The sequence below is a fragment of the Homalodisca vitripennis genome, unplaced genomic scaffold, assembly GCF_021130785.1.
Source record: "Homalodisca vitripennis isolate AUS2020 unplaced genomic scaffold, UT_GWSS_2.1 ScUCBcl_4507;HRSCAF=10718, whole genome shotgun sequence".
Classification (NCBI taxonomy): Eukaryota; Metazoa; Arthropoda; class Insecta; order Hemiptera; family Cicadellidae; genus Homalodisca; species Homalodisca vitripennis.
The window spans coordinates 17,288-26,452 of NW_025780614.1; the positions used below are offsets into that span (position 1 = coordinate 17,288).

A 9,165-nucleotide genomic window follows, 5' to 3' on the forward strand; every position below is an offset into this window, starting at 1 on the left:
TTGACATAGTTACCAAGTTTGTTCAAACACTTATCATATCTCTAACTAATTTTAAAATGCCCTCTTCATAAAAACTTGTCACCTGCTCCGATAACCTAGAGTTCACTTCCGTTTTCATTTTGTCGTCATCATTGTAACGATTGCTAGTGAGGTGTTGTTTGAGGTGCAGGAACAGCTTGGCACAAGATCAGGACTGTAGGGTGGGTGATCAAAATCTTTCCAGACAAAACTGTCCAATATAATCTGGTCTGACGTGCAGTGTGATGTCTTGCATTGTCATGGAGAAGGACAATTCCCTTTATTAGCATGCTGTGTGTTTTGTTTTGAATTGCTCTTTGTAGTTTTTTCAGGATTCGGCAGTATGCTTCTGCATTGATTGTGGTTCCTCATTGCATGATGTCGACCAATAAAACAACATGCCTATCCCAAAACACAGATGCCATGATTTTGCACTGGGACAGGGTCTGTTTGACTTTTATCTTTACAGACGAGTGTGTGTCTCCATTCCATGCTCTATGGGATTCGGGTGTGATATGCGAAACCCATGTTTCATTTCCAGTTATGATCTGACTCAAGAAGCTGTTACCTTGATTGTGATAACGATTTAAGAACGAGATCGCACACTCAAATCTTTGGTTTTTTTGGAAATAAATGCACAAATTTAACTAATCTATACAAATAGACACATAAGAAGATTATTGCAATAGGCAGAATTCTAAGGAAGGTATCTAAATCTACAGTCAGGAATCATTTAGTCATCACAATCATTAATCACTGTTAGGAGTTTCAGGACACAACGGGAACACAGTTTCCTAAACTTTAGGTGTTCAGAAACAATGTTATAAAGCACTGATGTCGACACATTAGGAATTTGTTTGAAAGCCCTGTTGTGAAGCGCCTGTTCTCACGAATCTTTGCTTCAACTGAAGCCACCAAATCGTCTGTAACCAAATAAGGGCGACTGGAGTTGTCCTCATCATGGACATTATCATGGCCATCTTTGAATTGTTGTACCCACTCAATTCAAAATACTCAATACAAAAAACACCTTGTAGTGTTTTCGCTTATAAAAGTATCACTATACATTTTCAAATCTGTCAATGAATTTTTGTAGGAGGCAGATTTCTTGCTGACAAAAACTATATCACTTAGCAAGCCTCATATGCGGTGGGCGAGTTGATAATCTTAAACATTTTGAAACCACAGAACAGACCATACAGGTTAGCTACAGAGCTGAAACTGAGCACAGTTGTTCCCGAGATGAAGTGGTACAGGACGCACACACTCGTTGCGGTATGCGTGCAAACTACTAGTGGCTACAAAAAAAACTGACCTTATTATTAAACATGCCTCGTATTCCTAATAGTTGCAACTCAGATATGTCAGATGTAAATAAATAGGCCTAACTAATTGTGAGTTTTATTTCCATGTTTAATCATGCAAACTTTAGAACTAACAGTGAATTATTGAATAAGTATTATTATATTTTATAGAAACCCAAGACGTACTAAATATGTTAATATATAGATTAGTCCCTTATGTGTGAGTTGTAAATTGATGTATGTGTCCACTGACTGGTGGATGATGGGAAGGGTTGGGTTGAATAGGGAGGATGATGGTGAACGACTAATGGCACACTTATTATATATAGGCATGAATGTGCTATGTGTATGTGGGCTATTTGTTAAAGAAAGGAACAAATCAGTAATACATTAATTTATGTGTAATTTTGTAGATTTAGATACCTTCCTTAGAATTCTGCCTATTGCAATAATCTTCTTGTGTGTCTATTTGTATAGATTAGTTAAATCTGTGCATTTCCTGTAGGATATAAAAGGTCCGCATCATGAGATGCCGTTGTATATTTATTGAACGACATGTGCTGATTTTTTATGCACTACCTTGCAGTCAGCTGTACATTGTTCTAAGGAATTTAGAGATATTTAAACACAAGAAGTATGAAAGATATGAAAGAGACATTAAAAATATTGCAGATTTTGGAATTACATATTTATTCATAATGTAATTTATTTAAATAAATAAGTTCTATTCCTTTTATATCCACTGGTAAAATTTATTGTAGTGCATCAAAATTCATATGTGGTTTACCTAATATGCATTTGTCCTGCCTGATTGATTTATTTTTATAAAAATCAGGTACTAACCCCATTGGTTACACGCAATCTTTCACAGCTGCCGTCATGTACCCAATCGGGTACACACTGGATTTATAAATCATGTCCTGCACCCGATTGCTATGCATTTCTTTCTAATTTAAAAAAATGTTTTGCCTGTTTTGGTGGTTTGTAAAATATGAGTTTGCACGTAAAGAAGTACCTGAGACTATCTTGTGGCCTGTCAGATGCACGATTGCTTAATTATTTAGGAAATAAATTGTTTAGGTACCTCTAGTCTTGATGTACATAGGTAAACATTGAAAAACATAATGAAATAATTTGTTGTGCAAAATTGCCAACTCTACATAGTTTTTTGTCATACTTACGTGTTAAATATAAGGAAAAACTATTAATCTTTTGCTGTTATTATTAAAAATCTTGATGCATATAAAAAATAGTTTGGAAATTAGCCGTCATCTTGAACTAGTTAATATTTTTTGTATATTTAAAAATTAGATAAAACACGTGTCATATGTGAAATGAAAGCCTGTTAGTTTATCATGTTTTTTAATCACACTTCACTTAAACTTAGGCCTAATGTCTACAGCAAATAGTTATACTAAATATTTCAAACTTATATTATAATAATATTAATCCTATACAAAAATATTTTAAAAGAATTAAATGCTATAATTTATTCAATAGTTCATCCCTTAATTTACTAAGTAGGTAAAAATATATGATTATGTAAATGACAATCAGTTACCATTTCAATAAGACATCGAGTCATTTTTTAAATACTAGTTACTCACCACAACCAGTTTTTGTTGAACCTAAAGCTAAATTTGCTCTATGAATTTAACAGAGTTTAACAGAAATTAAATGAATGCATAAACTTCTGAATCATGCAAGCCATAGTGGGCAGAGTATAAAATGTGGGAACCTCTTTCTGTTACTATCACACAGTTATCAGATGAAGATGAATTTATTAGATAAGCACATTTATTTAAATCTTGATGATGTTTATTAACAAGACTTTAAGCATGAAAATTCATAATTATTTAAAATGTAATTTAAGTGTATACATAGTGAATAAAATCACTTTGAATGCTTTTTAGGTGTGATAATGCATTAGAAAAGAAGTTTTTTAAAACATTTTTTTTATTTTTGCAATATGGCTAATATCTACTTAGTGTTCATTTCAATGATGATTGTTACTTTGCCGAGCAGTTATTCCATCACAATGTTCGAGCCAGCTGATATTTTTAAGATTCGAGGATCTCCTGAATTTATTGACAAAACAATGTTGATCAAAGAGTTTATTAATAATGCAGACACTCTCATACTTGCAGCCCCAGATGGGTTTGGTAAGTCCACAAATTTTAGACATGATCAGAGTGTTTCTTAGTAAAACTGTGGATAAAAAACAAGCAGAAGATGTTTTTAGGAATACAGAAATATACAAAGAAGAGGCACTTTTAAAGGCACACTTTAATAATCATCCAGTGATTCATTGTTCATTTAAGCCTAATTCTCCAGTAACCGATTACGAGACGATGCTAATGGCTTTTCGTAATGTTCTCCACCAGACTTTCCTTCAACACCAATATCTCACTGATAGTCCACATTTAACCAAAAATGACCTCAAAGAATTAAAAAGCTACACAGATGAGGACAAATATAAGACTTTAAAACCCATCCAGATTTCAGTGGGATTGTACGTACTATCCCAAATTCTTGAACGTCACCACGGGAAACAAGTAATACTTCTCATAGATGATTATGACAGTGTATTACTTGATAGTATATTCACCAAGAGTTTAGATATTGCTGAAGTCTTTGGTTTTTACAATGCCATTCTCAGTGGAGTACTTCTCCATAATGAACATGTCAACACTACGATCTTGACAGGTACCACTTGTGTATCCATGAAGCCGCTGGTAGATCTTGAAAATTTACAGTGTGTAAAATTTCTTCAGGATGAGACCTTCAAAACTTTTCTTTGGGCTAACCGAAACAGAAGTTGATGATCTATTAGGGCGTGATGCTTTCAAGAAATTTCAGTTGCACCGGCAAGACATTAAAATGTGGTACGATGGTTACACAGATCCTGACCTTTCTATTCACATCTATAACACAAGGTCTGTCGTGAACTTCTTGAAGTCTGGTGATTTAAAGAGCTATTTGAACACCACTAAAGGTGAAAAGGCTTTTAAAGTGTTGCTTGAAGAGAAAGTTACTAAGCAGCTGTTTAGAGAATCTTCTCAAAATGTTATGATCGTTGTGCGTCATCTCACAGAAATTGATCAGTCCCACATGGAGGGATTGAAGAATATGATAATCCATCAGATCTGGAATGAAGATTTCTCTGACTTGTATGTTCATATTTTAATGGAGAAAGGTTACTTCACATTTGACACACCTTGGGAGAGATCAGGGTATAATTCCTCTCTTACTGTAAAGTTTCCCAATATTGAAGTCTGTGAAACAATTCGTCAGATAGTGCATTCAGTCATTGAGGAAGCAAAAAAGCACAGTTCTAATCTAATAGATTAGCAGTTATAATAGTAATGTAAACATAGTGTAAATAGTATATTGTGTGGATGTATCTGATCTTACTTACAATTATTGGAGTATATTATTTTACAAATGTGTTACTAATTGCACTTTTTCCATTATAATTGTCTAATATAAATAGTATAAAATAGTTATTGTTGTGTAAATTGATTGCTTTTTTAAATTCTTATAAAGTCTTATGAAATATGATATTGTATTATAATTTAATATTTGAAATACTTAGCATTGTTTTGTAAAATCTAAATGAATTACAAGTAAAAATGTTAAATCAATTTTGATATTTTTTCATAGTATATTATAGAAATCAATATATCTCCAATCAAACTTCCAGCATTTACCGTATTGAAGCTGTTTAATTATATGACTGAAACTAATGTTGTTTTGCATTGCTATATTTTTATACTGTACAGAAAATAGGATGGGGATAGGAGAGGAATTCAACTTTCAGTTGAACCCATTCCCTCAACTGAGCTAGTTGGACAGTTGACCTAACCCCACTCAACACCTTCAATCAGAGGAGTCTTCCTTGAACTAGAAATGTAATTTGGACTTTCACAACTCTGTACATTATTTACTTCATTATTTAATAAGTTTTATTCCTGCTGAGTAATCCTCAGAACCTCCAAACAGTAATTCAGATGTAAAAAAAAAAGAATTTGAAAAAAGACCACTTATGCTATAAATAAGTTTTTTTTTAAATTAGCAAATGATTTAAAGAATTAAAATAGCTTAAAGAAATTCAAATCAAATTTGAAGGAGCATTAATGAAATTGACATTATATTCACTTGAGAAGTATTTATGAGTTCCTTAAGTTGCAACATTTAAATTTTAATAAATTATTAAATCGTAAATTGTAATTCTAACATAGTTTTAGTTTTTTAGTTAAAAAAATAATGCTATTTCATGTACCATCTGAACACGGATAAATAGAGAGAATTTTGATTTGATTTGAGATCACAGGTTTCTAACTAGAAAAGATGTGATTGATCCCACACCAAGGAAATATTTGTACGCTGTCACAGTGTTTAAATTTATTAAGTACTCTATGCAACTAAGAACTCTTAATACATTTTACAATTGTGTAAAATAACAAGCATGCATAACTTATATTATAAAATATATAGCCTGTAAATATCTATACAGCTTGTGAACATTTTTTACTAGTATTTTAGTTATATCTGTCATGATATGTAGCCTACACTCCAAGAATAATATGTAATTCATGAAAATCTTAAATAAGGAAAAATTATGTCTCTGAAGTTATATTTGTAAAACACTTATTTGTTTAGGCCATCACCAGCAACGTGATTGATCCAACAAATATTCTGGAAGTGGTGGGTCTGTCTGTTTCTTAGCAACATTGTCATTTTCGCCAGACTGTTGAATCTCAGCAATTGAGTTTTGAATCTGAATCTTTTTATGAGATCATTGGATTTGAGATTTGGCATCAACACATCATGAAAAATATATATTCTTTTCATTAGCTTGCAACTTACTGGATTTTCCTTTTAGTTTGCTTATTTTCACTGCATGTCTACTAGGTCTATGCACAGATGTCAGCTGTTCAACGTTAAACAAACAGACAATAAAATTGCTAGTTTTTGTTTACCTTATAAATTGCAAGTTTTATATGTCCTCGATAAAATTATAATATTTATGTTTTTCTTTTATTATGGATAGAGGTGTTTTGAAAATGGTTTCTAACATTTTACGATTAAATTACATATTATCAATAATACAAATATATGCCCATATTTTTGAAATGAAAGGCATATAACTAATTACTTGACACCACTTGACAGGTGGTGATTGTGATCAATGGTGAGTCGGTGATTGTGATTTACGATATTTTATACGTCGTAAATACGACGCAGTGATTTACGATCATTTTCGTAAAGTTTGGTGTTTTTCAATTTCTATAAAGGCCAGTTAAAAATTGTTTCCATAAATTTGTTGTGATTCATTGGACATTTGTTATATTGTTTGTGTTTGTTATATTGTTTGGAGATGGCGTCAACTAGGTTAGGTTTGACATTTGGTTAGTTTAAAGTGTCGTACAATCTCGGCTTTCCCGAGAGAATTTGACGTTGTCTGGTGAGAGACGAGAATTGGTGATTGCTCGCTCTTTGACGAGATCTCGTGGTATCACGAATTTTGAAAGCTTTTTGAATCTGACATTGTGTATTATTGCAGAAATCTGGCTTCAATAAAAACACGAAGCGGCAATGGGGTTGAATTACCCAGTAAGAGTAAAGTGAACTCTGACAGCAGTGAAGTGATCTGTGGCAAATGCAACTTAAATATAGCTAAATTTGCTAGGTGTTGTGATGGATATTTAATGCTGAGTTTCATCCAGCTTGTGTAAATGTTGACAATGACTTATGTGCTGTAATCAATGACGTTTTGGATCATGTGAAATGGTACTGTACTAACTGTCAAAAGAGATTAGACTTAGTTATTTGTAAGTCTGATAGAGTAAAGGACTCGTGTGATTGGCCGAGTGTGCTTAACATAGTTTTGGAGCAACTTGAAGCTCAAAGTAACAGTAATGTCAATTTATGGACTTGCTTTTTCAACAGTATGAAAAAGTTAGAAACAATTTGGTAGAACTACAAACTGAACATGAGGCTCTTAAGGAGTTGCTTAAATCAAGCACCCAGGCGTCATTAGGAAATGAGGACACTTCTAATGGGTATAGTATGTTTCTGCAAAATAAATTGGACAAATCCAGGCGGGTGCAAGTTGACAATAGTATAAATAAGCAAAGTGGTAACAAGCCGGTGGTAAGTAGGCCTAACACAAGTATTTTTCAAGTGGATGATCATCCTAAACAGTCGTTTTCTAGGGTTGTCAGGAGTAGTCAACGGGTGAAATCCAACTCTGTAGCGGATGTAGAAAAATCTTTGACATCCGAAAAGTTTCCCGAATCTAATGTGGAAGATAATTTTTTGCGCAGTTACACATAGGAGAAAGAGGCTTAGCGCTCAACCGGTGAATGGTGGTTTTAGGGGGAAACCTAGGCCAATAATTGGTACAAAGACTGGAGGGGAGATAAAATTAAAATTGGCAGAGAAGAGAAGGTGGGTTTTTGTATCACGTCTTGATGCGGAGGTTACTAAGGTGGAAATGGAATCATACTTATCAGATTGTGGTCTCACTAACTTTGTATGTGAAGATGTTCGCTCTAGGTATGACACCTATAAATCCTTTAAAATTGGAGTGAAAGAAGATGTGTTTGAAAAAGTGTTGAATGCTGAATTTTGGGATGATGGGGTGTTAGTCAAGGAGTTTGTGGCACCTCGCAGATCCCTGCATGCTGTGAGTGGGTCTAATTTAAACTATGTACATCAAGTTCCGATGCAAAAAGGATAGGCCTGGACTTGGCTAATGTTCAAAGGGAGGACAGTACTTTATTTGAAGACCCTAAAGGTGGGCGGTTTAGTGTTGCCAATTCAGGGGGAGACATTAAAAGTGATGATAAGTACAAAAATTCCAGGTTAAAGGACTGTTTTAAGCTATTTTATATAAACATACAAGGTTTATGGAGTAAAATTGAAGAGTTGGAGGGATTTTTAATTGATGCAAATATGAGTAATGCTCGCTAAGACATCCGTAACTAGCGGATGTCTTAGCGAGCATTGGCTCCGTAATGAGCAGGTGGATTTGTGTGTTCCTGCCAACTACAATATTGGGAGCAGTTTTTGTCGCATGAATCATATTCAGGGTGGTGTTTTATTATTCCTTAATCAAAGTTTAGCGGGTACTTACACTGCAATTAACCTCAACACCTTTTGTGATGAACTTAACTTTGAAGTAGCGGCTGTGGAAATACATAACATCAACTAAATTGTAGCCTGTCTTTACAGATCACCGAAAGGTAGTCCAATACTTTTTCTCATGCAGCTGGAAAAATTACTGCAATTTTTGATAGGCTACAAGAGGAGATTGCTTATTTGTGATGTGAATGCGGATTTCGACATTAATACAAATAAATCTACAGTTACTCAGTTTTCTAATTTATTGAGACAATTTAATTTGTATTGTGCAAATCATGAGCAAATCACGTGGGCAGGCATGCCTTGAAAACATCATGACTGATTGTACACCAGATTTTTATAATATATTGAGGTGATCCAGCCAAGTCTGTCGGACCATGATGGTATATAATTTGAAGTGGATTTAAAGTTGGTTCTAAGTAACTATACTCCCGGTGACAAGTCTGAAAATACCACTGTTCAATATATTCAAGTGCGTCAGGTTACTCCCTTTAACTGTGAACGTTTTAGGTTGGCATTGCTCAGGACTGACTGGTACTATCTCTTAAACAATATACGTAATCTTAATGAGGGCGGAGTAGGACTAGCAGAAGCCACTTTTGATACCTTCTTTAACACGTTTTTGTCAACGTTTGAGGAATATGTCCCATGCACAACCAAGAAAATACCTGGGCGTAGTAATACATGTAGATCC

General features: G+C 33.9%; 1 pseudogene; it reads left to right on the forward strand.

The window, feature by feature from the left end:
• Positions 1-3,345: 3,345 nt before the first annotated feature.
• On the forward strand, positions 3,346-4,767 carry LOC124372960 (annotated as a pseudogene).
• The last annotated feature ends 4,398 nt before the right edge of the window (positions 4,768-9,165 follow it).